The 15,135-nt window shown below is 49.3% G+C and overlaps 19 non-coding genes across 19 annotated transcripts; all 19 read left to right on the forward strand.

The window, feature by feature from the left end:
- The first annotated feature begins 256 nt into the window (after positions 1–256).
- trnal-uag (transfer RNA leucine (anticodon UAG)) lies at positions 257–338 on the forward strand. Its single transcript has one exon. It is a non-coding gene; the product is annotated as a tRNA-Leu (tRNA).
- A 321-nt stretch (positions 339–659) lies between these two features.
- Positions 660–741, forward strand: trnal-aag (transfer RNA leucine (anticodon AAG)). The gene has a single exon. It is a non-coding gene; the product is annotated as a tRNA-Leu (tRNA).
- An 818-nt stretch (positions 742–1,559) lies between these two features.
- trnal-uag (transfer RNA leucine (anticodon UAG)) lies at positions 1,560–1,641 on the forward strand. Its single transcript has one exon. It is a non-coding gene; the product is annotated as a tRNA-Leu (tRNA).
- A 321-nt stretch (positions 1,642–1,962) lies between these two features.
- Positions 1,963–2,044, forward strand: trnal-aag (transfer RNA leucine (anticodon AAG)). The gene has a single exon. It is a non-coding gene; the product is annotated as a tRNA-Leu (tRNA).
- Positions 2,045–3,265: 1,221 nt separating this feature from the next.
- Positions 3,266–3,347, forward strand: trnal-aag (transfer RNA leucine (anticodon AAG)). Its single transcript has one exon. It is a non-coding gene; the product is annotated as a tRNA-Leu (tRNA).
- An 824-nt stretch (positions 3,348–4,171) lies between these two features.
- Positions 4,172–4,253, forward strand: trnal-uag (transfer RNA leucine (anticodon UAG)). Its single transcript has one exon. It is a non-coding gene; the product is annotated as a tRNA-Leu (tRNA).
- A 1,227-nt stretch (positions 4,254–5,480) lies between these two features.
- trnal-uag (transfer RNA leucine (anticodon UAG)) lies at positions 5,481–5,562 on the forward strand. Its single transcript has one exon. It is a non-coding gene; the product is annotated as a tRNA-Leu (tRNA).
- A 321-nt stretch (positions 5,563–5,883) lies between these two features.
- trnal-aag (transfer RNA leucine (anticodon AAG)) lies at positions 5,884–5,965 on the forward strand. The gene has a single exon. It is a non-coding gene; the product is annotated as a tRNA-Leu (tRNA).
- Positions 5,966–6,789: 824 nt separating this feature from the next.
- trnai-uau (transfer RNA isoleucine (anticodon UAU)) lies at positions 6,790–6,871 on the forward strand. Its single transcript has one exon. It is a non-coding gene; the product is annotated as a tRNA-Leu (tRNA).
- Positions 6,872–7,192: 321 nt separating this feature from the next.
- On the forward strand, positions 7,193–7,274 carry trnal-aag (transfer RNA leucine (anticodon AAG)). Its single transcript has one exon. It is a non-coding gene; the product is annotated as a tRNA-Leu (tRNA).
- Positions 7,275–8,098: 824 nt separating this feature from the next.
- On the forward strand, positions 8,099–8,180 carry trnal-uag (transfer RNA leucine (anticodon UAG)). Its single transcript has one exon. It is a non-coding gene; the product is annotated as a tRNA-Leu (tRNA).
- A 321-nt stretch (positions 8,181–8,501) lies between these two features.
- trnal-aag (transfer RNA leucine (anticodon AAG)) lies at positions 8,502–8,583 on the forward strand. The gene has a single exon. It is a non-coding gene; the product is annotated as a tRNA-Leu (tRNA).
- An 824-nt stretch (positions 8,584–9,407) lies between these two features.
- Positions 9,408–9,489, forward strand: trnat-ugu (transfer RNA threonine (anticodon UGU)). Its single transcript has one exon. It is a non-coding gene; the product is annotated as a tRNA-Leu (tRNA).
- Positions 9,490–9,810: 321 nt separating this feature from the next.
- trnal-aag (transfer RNA leucine (anticodon AAG)) lies at positions 9,811–9,892 on the forward strand. The gene has a single exon. It is a non-coding gene; the product is annotated as a tRNA-Leu (tRNA).
- Positions 9,893–10,667: 775 nt separating this feature from the next.
- Positions 10,668–10,749, forward strand: trnal-uag (transfer RNA leucine (anticodon UAG)). The gene has a single exon. It is a non-coding gene; the product is annotated as a tRNA-Leu (tRNA).
- A 1,221-nt stretch (positions 10,750–11,970) lies between these two features.
- On the forward strand, positions 11,971–12,052 carry trnal-uag (transfer RNA leucine (anticodon UAG)). Its single transcript has one exon. It is a non-coding gene; the product is annotated as a tRNA-Leu (tRNA).
- A 1,210-nt stretch (positions 12,053–13,262) lies between these two features.
- Positions 13,263–13,344, forward strand: trnal-uag (transfer RNA leucine (anticodon UAG)). The gene has a single exon. It is a non-coding gene; the product is annotated as a tRNA-Leu (tRNA).
- Positions 13,345–13,665: 321 nt separating this feature from the next.
- On the forward strand, positions 13,666–13,747 carry trnal-aag (transfer RNA leucine (anticodon AAG)). Its single transcript has one exon. It is a non-coding gene; the product is annotated as a tRNA-Leu (tRNA).
- An 824-nt stretch (positions 13,748–14,571) lies between these two features.
- On the forward strand, positions 14,572–14,653 carry trnal-uag (transfer RNA leucine (anticodon UAG)). Its single transcript has one exon. It is a non-coding gene; the product is annotated as a tRNA-Leu (tRNA).
- Positions 14,654–15,135: the final 482 nt, after the last annotated feature.

The raw sequence follows: 15,135 nt of genomic DNA on the forward strand, positions 1-15,135 counted from the left end.
GCGCTTCCTTTAGATTTCTGTGGGAGCTTTGGGAATCTCACCTAATTTTCGAGTTTAAGCAAACCCCATGGTTGTTGTGTCAGATGTACTTTCTAAACGATAGAACTCTGTAGGATTTGGGATCTCCAGGAGTATGACTCAGCACAGCAGGACCTCAAAGGTGTTTCTCTCCCGCCGACGAGATCCTCGAAATCAACTGAGGCTGTCCGTGGAGCTGCACCCACACCGAAACGCACCAGAGAGCCCTTCTCCAAGAGGTAGCGTGGCCGAGCGGTCCAAGGCGCTGGATTTAGGCTCCAGTCTCTCCGGGGGCGTGGGTTCGAATCCCACCGCTGCCAGCAGTGGTTTTAAAGAGGCTCTATTGCCAGCAGTCAGCCAGGCCATCTACGCGCTTTGGAAGTCTCACGTGGACGGTTTCACAATCAGAAGGCTGCAGCTTCGGGGGGTCGCGTTTGTAGGGTGCGTACGTTATAAATACTTTCTTGTTTCAGAATACTAACAAATATCAGGTTGACTCTTATTCTCAGTTAATGGGAAAATTGCTGTAATATGCTTGTGACTTGCGAATGTATTGTTCAGTTAACTTGAATGAAGCTGGCTTGATTCTCGATGCAGCCTGCATATGCGTCCTCCGGACAACCGACCCAAGATCTTTAAGTGGTGGCGTGGCCGAGCGGTCTAAGGCGCTGGATTAAGGCTCCAGTCTCTTCGGGGGCGTGGGTTCGAATCCCACCGCTTCCAGGACCGCTTTTAAAGAGGCTCAATTGGCAGCAGTCGGGCACTGTATCAGAGATTACTGTAAAGCCAGGAATACACTGCAGGATTTTCGCCCCCCTATAAGATCATTACCTTATCACACTGTGCGTCATAGATCGTTTAAACCCGGGTACGACAGGCATGTAGACTGTACGATGATGACACGGAAGCTTCGGCGGCTGCGTCACACGTTAGCGAAACGTCAACAGCATGCGCTCGCGTTAAACAAATACCAGTACGCAGGTCGTAGCAGCAAACACACTGTGCGTTGATCATGCTGAATTTCTGACACTGTCATAAAACTATCGTAGGCTATCTTTGGACGAAAGACCGGGAAAACGGCCGTCTTTGAACCTCTCTCATTGTACGACATAGGACCACCGATGAAGAGCCACGATCACTGAAATCGCGACGATTGTTTCACGATGGCAATCTTTCGTCTGGGACAGCCAATAATCGTGCAGTGTATCCCGGGCTTCAGAGTATTGGGAGAATAAAGTGGTTTTGGCATGCAAGAACATCCCACATGTTAATTGGTTTGTCAGAAGCGCTTCCTTTAGATTTCTGTGGGAGCTTTGGGAATCTCACCTAATTTTCGAGTTTAAGCAAACCCCATGGTTGTTGTGTCAGATGTACTTTCTAAACGATAGAACTCTGTAGGATTTGGGATCTCCAGGAGTATGACTCAGCACAGCAGGACCTCAAAGGTGTTTCTCTCCCGCCGACGAGATCCTCGAAATCAACTGAGGCTGTCCGTGGAGCTGCACCCACACCGAAACGCACCAGAGAGCCCTTCTCCAAGAGGTAGCGTGGCCGAGGGGTCCAAGGCGCTGGATTTAGGCTCCTGTCTCTCCGGGGGCGTGGGTTCGAATCCCACCGCTGCCAGCAGTGGTTTTAAAGAGGCTCTATTGCCAGCAGTCAGCCAGGCCATCTACGCGCTTTGGAAGTCTCACGTGGACCGTTTCTCAATCAGAAGGCTGCAGCTTCGGGGGGTCGCGTTTGTAGGGTGCGTACGTTATAAATACTTTCTTGTTTCAGAATACTAACAAATATCAGGTTGACTCTTATTCTCAGTTAATGGGAAAATTGCTGTAATATGCTTGTGACTTGCGAATGTATTGTTCAGTTAACTTGAATGAAGCTGGCTTGATTCTCGATGCAGCCTGCATATGCGTCCTCCGGACAACCGACCCAAGATCTTTAAGTGGTAGCGTGGCCGAGCGGTCTAAGGCGCTGGATTAAGGCTCCAGTCTCTTCGGGGGCGTGGGTTCGAATCCCACCGCTTCCAGGAGCACTTTTAAAGAGGCTCAATTGGCAGCAGTCGGGCACTGTATCAGAGATTACTGTAAAGCCAGGAATACACTGCAGGATTTTCGCCCCCCTATAAGATCATTACCTTATCACACTGTGCGTCATAGATCGTTTAAACCCGGGTACGACAGGCATGTAGACTGTACGATGATGACACGGAAGCTTCGGCGGCTGCGTCACACGTTAGCGAAACGTCAACAGCATGCGCTCGCGTTAAACAAATACCAGTACGCAGGTCGTAGCAGCAAACACACTGTGCGTTGATCATGCTGAATTTCTGACACTGTCATAAAACTATCGTAGGCTATCTTTGGACGAAAGACCGGGAAAACGGCCGTCTTTGAACCTCTCTCATTGTACGACATAGGACCACCGATGAAGAGCCACGATCACTGAAATCGCGACGATTGTTTCACGATGGCAATCTTTCGTCTGGGACAGCCAATAATCGTGCAGTGTATCCCGGGCTTCAGAGTATTGGGAGAATAAAGTGGTTTTGGCATGCAAGAACATCCCACATGTTAATTGGTTTGTCAGAAGCGCTTCCTTTAGATTTCTGTGGGAGCTTTGGGAATCTCACCTAATTTTCGAGTTTAAGCAAACCCCATGGTTGTTGTGTCAGATGTACTTTCTAAACGATAGAACTCTGTAGGATTTGGGATCTCCAGGAGTATGACTCAGCACAGCAGGACCTCAAAGGTGTTTCTCTCCCGCCGACGAGATCCTCGAAATCAACTGAGGCTGTCCGTGGAGCTGCACCCACACCGAAACGCACCAGAGAGCCCTTCTCCAAGAGGTAGCGTGGTCGAGGGGTCCAAGGCGCTGGATTTAGGCTCCTGTCTCTCCGGGGGCGTGGGTTCGAATTCCACCGCTGCCAGCAGTGGTTTTAAAGAGGCTCTATTGCCAGCAGTCAGCCAGGCCATCTACGCGCTTTGGAAGTCTCACGTGGACCGTTTCTCAATCAGAAGGCTGCAGCTTCGGGGGGTCGCGTTTGTAGGCTGCGTACGTTATAAATACTTTCTTGTTTCAGAAAACTAACAAATATCAGGTTGACTCTTATTCTCAGTTAATGGGAAAATTGCTGTAATATGCTTGTGACTTGCGAATGTATTGTTCAGTTTACTTAAATGAAGCTGGCTTGATTCTCGATGCAGCCTGCATATGCGAGCTCCGGACAACCCACGCAAGCCCTTTAAGTGGTAGCGTGGCAGAGCGGTCTAAGGCGCTGGATTAAGGCTCCAGTCTCTTCGGGGGCGTGGGTTCGAATCCCACCGCTGCCAGGAGCACATTTAAAGAGGCTCAATTGGCAGCAGTCGGGCAGTGTATCTGAGATTTCTGTAAAGCCAGGAATACACTGCAGGATTTTTGCCCTCCTATAAGATCATTACCTTATCACACTGTGCGTCATAGATCGTTTAAACCCGGGTACGACAGGCATGTAGACTGTACGATGATGACACGGAAGCTTCGGCGGCTGCGTCACACGTTAGCGAAACGTCAACAGCATGCGCTCGCGTTAAACAAATACCAGTACGCAGGTCGTAGCAGCAAACACACTGTGCGTTGATCATGCTGAATTTCTGACACTGTTAGAAAACTATCGTAGGCTATTTTTGGACGAAAGACCGGGAAAACGGCCGTCTTTGAACCTCTCTCATTGTACGACATAGGACCACCGATGAAGAGCCACGATCACTGAAATCGCGACGATTGTTTCACGATGGCAATCTTTCGTCTGGGACAGCCAATAATCGTGCAGTGTATCCCGGGCTTCAGAGTATTGGGAGAATAAAGTGGTTTTGGCATGCAAGAACATCCCACATGTTAATTGGTTTGTCAGAAGCGCTTCCTTTAGATTTCTGTGGGAGCTTTGGGAATCTCACCTAATTTTCGAGTTTAAGCAAACCCCATGGCTTCATTTGTTGTGTCAGATGTACTTTCTAAACGATAGAAGTCTGTAGGATTTGGGATCTCCAGGAGTATGACTCAGCACAGCAGGACCTCAAAGGTGTTTCTCTCCCGCCGACGAGATCCTCGAAATCAACTGAGGCTGTCCGTGGAGCTGCACCCACACCGAAACGCACCAGAGAGCCCTTCCCCAAGAGGTAGCGTGGCCGAGCGGTCCAAGGCGCTGGATTTAGGCTCCAGTCTCTCCGGGGGCGTGGGTTCGAATCCCACCGCTGCCAGCAGTGGTTTTAAAGAGGCTCTATTGCCAGCAGTCAGCCAGGCCATCTACACGCTTTGGAAGTCTCACGTGGACCGTTTCTCAATCAGAAGGCTGCAGCTTCGGGGGGTCGCGTTTGTAGGCTGCGTACGTTATAAATACTTTCTTGTTTTAGAATACTAACAAATATCAGGTTGACTCTTATTCTCAGTTAATGGGAAAATTGCTGTAATATGCTTGTGACTTGCGAATGTATTGTTCAGTTAACTTGAATGAAGCTGGCTTGATTCTCGATGCAGCCTGCATATTCGACCTCCGGACAACCGACGGAAGCCCTTTAAGTGGTAGCGTGGCCGAGCGGTCTAAGGTGCTGGATTAAGGCTCCAGTCTCTTCGGGGGCATGGGTTCGAATCCCACCGCTGCCAGGAGCACTTTTAAAGAGGCTCAATTGGCAGCAGTCGGGCACTGTATCAGAGATTTCTGTAAAGCCAGGAATACACTGCAGGATTTTTGCCCTCCTATAAGATCATTACCTTATCACACTGTGCGTCATAGATCGTTTAAACCCGGGTACGACAGGCATGTAGACTGTACGATGATGACACGGAAGCTTCGGCGGCTGCGTCACACGTTAGCGAAACGTCAACAGCATGCGCTCGCGTTAAACAAATACAAGTACGCAGGTCGTAGCAGCAAACACACTGTGCGTTGATCATGCTGAATTTCTGACACTGTCAGAAAACTATCGTAGGCTATCTTTGGACGAAAGACCGGGAAAACGGCCGTCTTTGAACCTCTCTCATTGTACGACATAGGACCACCGATGAAGAGCCACGATCACTGAAATCGCGACGATTGTTTCACGATGGCAATCTTTCGTCTGGGACAGCCAATAATCGTGCAGTGTATCCCGGGCTTCAGAGTATTGGGAGAATAAAGTGGTTTTGGCATGCAAGAACATCCCACATGTTAATTGGTTTGTCAGAAGCGCTTCCTTTAGATTTCTGTGGGAGCTTTGGGAATCTCACCTAATTTTCGAGTTTAAGCAAACCCCATGGCTTCATTTGTTGTGTCAGATGTACTTTCTAAACGATAGAACTCTGTAGGATTTGGGATCTCCATGAGTATGACTCAGCACAGCAGGACCTCAAAGGTGTTTCTCTCCCGCCGACGAGATCCTCGAAATCAACTGAGGCTGTCCGTGGAGCTGCACCCACACCGAAACGCACCAGAAAGCCTTTCTCCAAGAGGTAGCGTGGCCGAGCGGTCCAAGGCGCTGGATTTAGGCTCCAGTCTCTCCGGGGGCGTGGGTTCGAATCCCACCGCTGCCAGCAGTGGTTTTAAAGAGGCTCTATTGCCAGCAGTCAGCCAGGCCATCTACGCGCTTTGGAAGTCTCACGTGGACCGTTTCTCAATCAGAAGGCTGCAGCTTCGGGGGGTCGCGTTTGTAGGCTGCGTACGTTATAAATACTTTCTTGTTTCAGAACACTAACAAATATCAGGTTGACTCTTATTCTCAGTTAATGGGAAAATTGCTGTAATATGCTTGTGACTTGCGAATGTACTGTTCAGTTAACTTGAATGAAGCTGGCTTGATTCTCGATGCAGCCTGCATATTCGACCTCCGGACAACCGACACAAGCACTTTAAGTGGTAGCGTGGCCGAGCGGTCCAAGGTGCTGGATTAAGGCTCCAGTCTCTTCGGGGGCGTGGGTTCGAATCCCACCGCTGCCAGGAGCACTTTTAAAGAGGCTCAATTGGCAGCAGTCGGGCACTGTATCAGAGATATCTGTAAAGCCAGGAATACACTGCAGGATTTTTGCCCTCCTATAAGATCATTACCTTATCACACTGTGCGTCATAGATCGTTTAAACCCGGGTACGACAGGCATGTAGACTGTACGATGATGACACGGAAGCTTCGGCGGCTGCGTCACACGTTAGCGAAACGTCAACAGCATGCGCTCGCGTTAAACAAATACCAGTACGCAGGTCGTAGCAGCAAACACACTGTGCGTTGATCATGTTGAATTTCTGACACTGTCAGAAAACTATCGTAGGCTATCTTTGGACGAAAGACCGGGAAAACGGCCGTCTTTGAACCTCTCTCATTGTACGACATAGGACCACCGATGAAGAGCCACGATCACTGAAATCGCGACGATTGTTTCACGATGGCAATCTTTCGTCTGGGACAGCCAATAATCATGCAGTGTATCCCGGGCTTCAGAGTATTGGGAGAATAAAGTGGTTTTGGCATGCAAGAACATCCCACATGTTAATTGGTTTGTCAGAAGCGCTTCCTTTAGATTTCTGTGGGAGCTTTGGGAATCTCACCTAATTTTCGAGTTTAAGCAAACCCCATGGCTTCATTTGTTGTGTCAGATGTACTTTCTAAACGATAGAACTCTGTAGGATTTGGGATCTCCAGGAGTATGACTCAGCACAGCAGGACCTCAAAGGTGTTTCTCTCCCGCCGACGAGATCCTCGAAATCAACTGAGGCTGTCCGTGGAGCTGCACCCACACCGAAACGCACCAGAAAGCCTTTCTCCAAGAGGTAGCGTGGCCGAGCGGTCCAAGGCGCTGGATTTAGGCTCCAGTCTCTCCGGGGGCGTGGGTTCGATTCCCACCGCTGCCAGCAGTGGTTTTAAAGAGGCTCTATTGCCAGCAGTCAGCCAGGCCATCTACGCGCTTTGGAAGTCTCACGTGGACCGTTTCTCAATCAGAAGGCTGCAGCTTCGGGGGGTCGCGTTTGTAGGCTGCGTACGTTATAAATACTTTCTTGTTTCAGAACACTAACAAATATCAGGTTGACTCTTATTCTCAGTTAATGGGAAAATTGCTGTAATATGCTTGTGACTTGCGAATGTATTGTTCAGTTAACTTGAATGAAGCTGGCTTGATTCTAGATGCAGCCTGCATATGCGAGATCCGGACAACCGACGCAAGCCCTTAAAGTGGTAGCGTGGCCGAGCGGTCTAAGGCGCTGGATTAAGGCTCCAGTCTCTTCGGGGGCGTGGGTTCGAATCCCACCGCTGCCAGGGGCACTTTTAAAGAGGCTCAATTGGCAGCAGTCGGGCACTGTATCAGAGATTTCTGTAAAGCCAGGAATACACTGCAGGTTTTTTGCCCTCCTATAAGATCATTACCTTATCACACTGTGCGTCATAGATCGTTTAAACCCGGGTACGACAGGCATGTAGACTGTACGATGATGACACGGAAGCTTCGGCGGCTGCGTCACACGTTAGCGAAACGTCAACAGCATGCGCTCGCGTTAAACAAATACCAGTACGCAGGTCGTAGCAGCAAACACACTGTGCGTTGATCATGCTGAATTTCTGACACTGTCAGAAAACTATCGTAGGCTATCTTTGGACGAAAGACCGGGAAAACGGCCGTCTTTGAACCTCTCTCATTGTACGACATAGGACCACCGATGAAGAGCCACGATCACTGAAATCGCGACGATTGTTTCACGATGGCAATCTTTCGTCTGGGACAGCCAATAATCATGCAGTGTATCCCGGGCTTCAGAGTATTGGGAGAATAAAGTGGTTTTGGCATGCAAGAACATCCCACATGTTAATTGGTTTGTCAGAAGCGCTTCCTTTAGATTTCTGTGGGAGCTTTGGGAATCTCACCTAATTTTCGAGTTTAAGCAAACCCCATGGCTTCATTTGTTGTGTCAGATGTACTTTCTAAACGATAGAACTCTGTAGGATTTGGGATCTCCAGGAGTATGACTCAGCACAGCAGGACCTCAAAGGTGTTTCTCTCCCGCCGACGAGATCCTCGAAATCAACTGAGGCTGTCCGTGGAGCTGCACCCACACCGAAACGCACCAGAAAGCCTTTCTCCAAGAGGTAGCGTGGCCGAGCGGTCCAAGGCGCTGGATTTAGGCTCCAGTCTCTCCGGGGGCGTGGGTTCGAATCCCACCGCTGCCAGCAGTGGTTTTAAAGAGGCTCTATTGCCAGCAGTCAGCCAGGCCATCTACGCGCTTTGGAAGTCTCACGTAGACCGTTTCTCAATCAGAAGGCTGCAGCTTCGGGGGGTCGCGTTTGTAGGCTGCGTACGTTATAAATACTTTCTTGTTTCAGAACACTAACAAATATCAGGTTGACTCTTATTCTCAGTTAATGGGAAAATTGCTGTAATATGCTTGTGACTTGCGAATGTATTGTTCAGTTAACTTGAATGAAGCTGGCTTGATTCTAGATGCAGCCTGCATATGCGATATCCGGACAACCGACGCAAGCCCATAAAGTGGTAGCGTGGCCGAGCGGTCTAAGGCGCTGGATTAAGGCTCCAGTCTCTTCGGGGGCGTGGGTTCGAATCCCACCGCTGCCAGGAGCACTTTTAAAGAGGCTCAATTGGCAGCAGTCGGGCACTGTATCAGAGATTTCTGTAAAGCCAGGAATACACTGCAGGATTTTTGCCCTCCTATAAGATCATTACCTTATCACACTGTGCGTCATAGATCGTTTAAACCCGGGTACGACAGGCATGTAGACTGTACGATGATGACACGGAAGCTTCAGCGGCTGCGTCACACGTTAGCGAAACGTCAACAGCATGCGCTCGCGTTAAACAAATACCAGTACGCAGGTCGTAGCAGCAAACACACTGTGCGTTGATCATGCTGAATTTCTGACACTGTCAGAAAACTATCGTAGGCTATCTTTCGACGAAAGACTGGGAAAACGGCCGTCTTTGAACCTCTCTCATTGTACGACATAGGACCACCGATGAAGAGCCACGATCACTGAAATCGCGACGATTGTTTCACGATGGCAATCTTTCGTCTGGGACAGCCAATAATCGTGCAGTGTATCCCGGGCTTCAGAGTATTGGGAGAATAAAGTGGTTTTGGCATGCAAGAACATCCCACATGTTAATTGGTTTGTCAGAAGCGCTTCCTTTAGATTTCTGTGGGAGCTTTGGGAATCTCACCTAATTTTCGAGTTTAAGCAAACCCCATGGCTTCATTTGTTGTGTCTGATGTACTTTCTAAACGATAGAACTCTGTAGGATTTGGGATCTCCATGAGTATGACTCAGCACAGCAGGACCTCAAAGGTGTTTCTCTCCCGCAGACTAGATCCTCGAAATCAACTGAGGCTGTCCGTGGAGCTGCACCCACACCGAAACGCACCAGTAAGCCCTTCTCCAAGAGGTAGCGTGGCCGAGCGGTCCAAGGCGCTGGATTTAGGCTCCAGTCTCTCCGGGGGCGTGGGTTCGAATCCCACCGCTGCTAGCAGTGGTTTTAAAGAGGCTCTATTGCCAGCAGTCAGCCAGGCCATCTACGCGCTTTGGAAGTCTCACGTGGACCGTTTCTCAATCAGAAGGCTGCAGCTTCGGGGGGTCGTGTTTGTAGGCTGCGTACGTTATAAATACTTTTTTGTTTCAGAACACTAACAAATATCAGGTTGACTCTTATTCTCAGTTAATGGGAAAATTGCTGTAATATGGTTGTGACTTGCGAATGTATTGTTCAGTTAACTTGAATGAAGCTGGCTTGATTCTAGATGCAGCCTGCATATGCGAGATCCGGACAACCAACGCAAGCCCTTAAAGTGGTAGCGTGGCCGAGCGGTCTAAGGCGCTGGATTAAGGCTCCAGTCTCTTCGGGGGCGTGGGTTCGAATCCCACCGCTGCCAGGAGCACTTTTAAAGAGGCTCAATTGGCAGCAGTCGGGCACTGTATCAGAGATCATTACCTTATCAAACTGTGCGTCATAGATCGTTTAAACCCGGGTACGACAGGCATGTAGACTGTACGATGATGACACGGAAGCTTCGGCGGCTGCGTCACACGTTAGCGAAAAGTCAACAGCATGCGCTCGCGTTAAACAAATACCAGTACACAGGTCGTAGCAGCAAACACACTGTGCGTTGATCATGCTGAATTTCTGACACTGTCAGAAAACTATCGTAGGCTATCTTTGGACGAAAGACCGGGAAAACGGCCGTCTTTGAACCTCTCTCATTGTACGACATAGGACCACCGATGAAGAGCCACGATCACTGAAATCGCGACGATTGTTTCACGATGGCAATCTTTCGTCTGGGACAGCCAATAATCGCGCAGTGTATCCCGGGCTTCAGAGTATTGGGAGAATAAAGTGGTTTTGGCATGCAAGAACATCCCACATGTTAATTGGTTTGTCAGAAGCGCTTCCTTTAGATTTCTGTGGGAGCTTTGGGAATCTCACCTAATTTTCGAGTTTAAGCAAACCCCATGGCTTCATTTGTTGTGTCAGATGTACTTTCTAAACGATAGAACTCTGTAGGATTTGGGATCTCCAGGAGTATGACTCAGCACAGCAGGACCTCAAAGGTGTTTCTCTCCCGCCGACGAGATCCTCGAAATCAATTGAGGCTGTCCGTGGAGCTGCACCCACACCGAAACGCACCAGAGAGCCCTTCTCCAAGAGGTAGCGTGGCCGAGCGGTCCAAGGCGCTGGATTTAGGCTCCAGTCTCTCCGGGGGCGTGAGTCCGAATCCCACCGCTGCCAGCAGTGGTTTTAAAGAGGCTCTATTGCCAGCAGTCAGCCAGGCCATCTAAGCGCTTTGGAAGTCTCACGTGGACCGTTTCTCAATCAGAAGGCTGCAGCTTCGGGGGGTCGCGTTTGTAGGCTGCGTACGTTATAAATACTTTCTTGTTTCAGAATACTAACAAATATCAGGTTGACTCTTATTCTCAGTTAATGGGAAAATTGCTGTAATATGCTTGTGACTTACGAATGTATTGTTCAGTTAACTTGAATGAAGCTGGCTTGATTCTCGATGCAGCCTGCATATGCGAGCTCCGGACAACCGACGCAAGCCAATTAAGTGGTAGCGTGGCCGAGCGGTCTAAGGCGCTGGATTAAGGCTCCAGTCTCTTCGGGGGCGTGTGTTCGAATCCCACCGCTGCCAGGAGCACTTTTAAAGAGGCTCAATTGGCAGCAGTCGGGCACTGTATCAGAGATTTCTGTAAAGCCAGGAATACACTGCAGGATTTTTACCCTCCTATAAGATCATTACCTTATCACACTGTGCGTCATAGATCGTTTAAACCCGGGTACGACAGGCATGTAGACTGTACGATGATGACACGGAAGCGTCGGCGGCTGCGTCACACGTTAGCGAAACGTCAACAGCATGTGCTCGCGTTAAACAAATACCAGTACGCAGGTCGTAGCAGCAAACACACTGTGCGTTGATCATGCTGAATTTCTGACACTGTCAGAAAACTATCGTAGGCTATCTTTGGACGAAAGACCGGGAAAACGGCCGTCTTTGAACCTCTCTCATTGTACGACATAGGACCACCGATGAAGAGCCACGATCACTGAAATCGCGACGATTGTTTCACGATGGCAATCTTTCGTCTGGGACAGCCAATAATCGTGCAGTGTATCCCGGGCTTCAGAGTATTGGGAGAATAAAGTGGTTTTGGCATGCAAGAACATCCCACATGTTAATTGGTTTGTCAGAAGCGCTTCCTTTAGATTTCTGTGGGAGCTTTGGGAATCTCACCTAATTTTCGAGTTTAAGCAAACCCCATGGTTGTTGTGTCAGATGTACTTTCTAAACGATAGAACTCTGTAGGATTTGGGATCTCCAGGAGTATGACTCAGCACAGCAGGACCTCAAAGGTGTTTCTCTCCCGCCGACGAGATCCTCGAAATCAACTGAGGCTGTCCGTGGAGCTGCACCCACAACGAAACGTACCAGAGAGCCCTTCTCCAAGAGGTAGCGTGGCCGAGCGGTCCAAGGCGCTGGATTTAGGCTCCAGTCTTTCTGGGGGCGTGGGTTCGAATCCCACCGCTGCCAGCAGTGGTTTTAAAGAGGCTCTATTGCCAGCAGTCAGCCAGGCCATCTACGTGCTTTGGAAGTCTCACGTGGAACGTTTCTCAATCAGAAGGCTGCAGCTTCGGGGGGTCGCGTTTGTAGGCTGCGTACGTTATAATTACTTTCTTGTTTCAGAAAACTAACAAATATCAGGTTGACTCTTATTCTCAGTTAATGGGAAAATTGCTGTAATATGCTTGTGACTTGCGAATGTATTGTTCAGTTAACTTGAATGAAGCTGGCTTGATTCTCGATGCAGCTTGCATATGCGAGCTCCGGACAACCGACGCAAGTCCTTTAAGTCTCTAAGGCGCTGGATTAAGGCTCCAATCTCTTCGGGGGCGTGGGTTCGAATCCCACCGCTGCCAGGAGCACTTTTAAAGAGGCTCAATTGGCAGCAGTCGGGCACTGTATCAGAGATTTCTGTAAAGCCAGGAATACACTGCAGGATTTTTGCCCTCCTATAAGATCATTACCTTATCACACTGTGCGTCATAGATCGTTTAAACCCGGGTACGACAGGCATGTAGACTGTACGATGATGACACGGAAGCTTCGGCGGCTGCGTCACACGTTAGCGAAACGTCAACAGCATGCGCTCGCGTTAAACAAATACCAGTACGCAGGTGGTAGCAGCAAACACACTGTGCGTTGATCATGCTGAATTTCTGACACTGTCAGAAAACTATCGTAGGCTATCTTTGGACGAAAGACCGGGAAAACGGCCGTCTTTGAACCTCTCTCATTGTACGACATAGGACCACCGATGAAGAGCCACGATCACTGAAATCGCGACGATTGTTTCACGATGGCAATCGTTCGTCTGGGACAGCCAATAATCGTGCAGTGTATCCCGGGCTTCAGAGTATTGGGAGAATAAAGTGGTTTTGGCATGCAAGAACATCCCACATGTTAATTGGTTTGTCAGAAGCGCTTCCTTTAGATTTCTGTGGGAGCTTTGGGAATCTCACCTAATTTTCGAGTTTAAGCAAACCCCATGGCTTCATTTGTTGTGTCAGATGTACTTTCTAAACGATAGAACTCTGTAGGATTTGGGATCTCCAGGAGTATGACTCAGCACAGCAGGACCTCAAAGGTGTTTCTCTCCCGCCGACGAGATCCTCGAAATCAACTGAGGCTGTCCTTGGAGCTGCACCCACACCAAAACGCACCAGAGAGCCCTTCTCCAAGAGGTAGCGTGGCCGAGCGGTCCAAGGCGCTGGATTTAGGCTCCAGTCTCTCCGGGGGCGTGGGTTCGAATCCCACCGCTGCCAGCAGTGGTTTTAAAGAGGCTCTATTGCCAGCAGTCAGCCAGGCCATCTACGCGCTTTGGAAGTCTCACGTGGACCGTTTCTCAATCAGAAGGCTGCAGCTTCGGGGGGTCGCGTTTGTAGGCTGCGTACGTTATAAGTACTTTCTTGTTTCAGAATACTAACAAATATCAGGTTGACTCTTATTCTCAGTTAATGGGAAAATTGCTGTAATATGCTTGTGACTTGCGAATGTATTGTTCAGTTAACTTGAATGAAGCTGGCTTGATTCTCGACGCAGCTTGCATATTCGACCTCCGGACAACCGACGCAAGCCCTTTAAGTGGTAGCGTGGCCGAGCGGTCTAAGGCGCTGGATTAAGGCTCCAGTCTCTTCGGGGGCGTGGGTTCAAATCCCACCGCTGCCAGGAGCACTTTTAAAGAGGCTCAATTGGCAGCAGTCGGGCACTGTATCAGAGATTTCTGTAAAGCCAGGAATACACTGCAGGATTTTTGCCCTCCTATAAGATCATTACCTTATCACACTGTGCGTCATAGATCGTTTAAACCCGGGTACGACAGGCATGTAGACTGGACGATGATGACACGGAAGCTTTGGCGGCTGCGTCACACATTAGCGAAACGTCAACAGCATGCGCTCGCGTTAAACAAATACCAGTAAGCAGGTCGTAGCAGCAAACACACTGTGCGTTGATCATGCTGAATTTCTGACACTGTCAGAAAACTATCGTAGGCTATCTTTGGACGAAAGACCGGGAAAACGGCCGTCTTTGAACCTCTCTCATTGTACGACATAGGACCACCGATGAAGAGCCACGATCACTGAAATCGCGACGATTGTTTCATGATGGCAATCTTTCGTCTGGGACAGCCAATAATCATGCAGTGTATCCCGGGCTTCAGAGTATTGGGAGAATAAAGTGGTTTTGGCATGCAAGAACATCCCACATGTTAATTGGTTTGTCAGAAGCGCTTCCTTTAGATTTCTGTGGGAGCTTTGGGAATCTCACCTAATTTTCGAGTTTAAGCAAACCCCATGGCTTCATTTGTTGTGTCAGATGTACTTTCTAAACGATAGAACTCTGTAGGATTTGGGATCTCCAGGAGTATGACTCAGCACAGCAGGACCTCAAAGGTGTTTCTCTCCCGCCGACGAGATCCTCGAAATCAACTGAGGCTGTCCGTGGAGCTGCACCCACACCGAAACGCACCAGAAAGCCTTTCTCCAAGAGGTAGCGTGGCCGAGCGGTCCAAGGCGCTGGATTTAGGCTCCAGTCTCTCCGGGGGCGTGGGTTCGAATCCCACCGCTGCCAGCAGTGGTTTTAAAGAGGCTCTATTGCCAGCAGTCAGCCAGGCCATCTACGCGCTTTGGAAGTCTCACGTGGACCGTTTCTCAATCAGAAGGCTGCAGCTTCGGGGGGTCGCGTTTGTAGGCTGCGTACGTTATAAATACTTTCTTGTTTCAGAACACTAACAAATATCAGGTTGACTCTTATTCTCAGTTAATGGGAAAATTGCTGTAATATGCTTGTGACTTGCGAATGTATTGTTCAGTTAACTTGAATGAAGCTGGCTTGATTCTAGATGCAGCCTGCATATGCGAGATCCGGACAACCGACACAAGCCCATAAAGTGGTAGCGTGGCCGAGCGGTCTAAGGCGCTGGATTAAGGCTACAGTCTCTTCGGGGGCGTGGGTTCGAATCCCACCGCTGCCAGGAGCACTTTTAAAGAGGCTCAATTGGCAGCAGTCGGGCACTGTATCAGAGATTTCTGTAAAGCCAGGAATACACTGCA

Source organism: Paramisgurnus dabryanus, chromosome 1 (assembly GCF_030506205.2).
Source record: "Paramisgurnus dabryanus chromosome 1, PD_genome_1.1, whole genome shotgun sequence".
In the NCBI taxonomy this organism is placed as follows: domain Eukaryota; kingdom Metazoa; phylum Chordata; class Actinopteri; order Cypriniformes; family Cobitidae; genus Paramisgurnus; species Paramisgurnus dabryanus.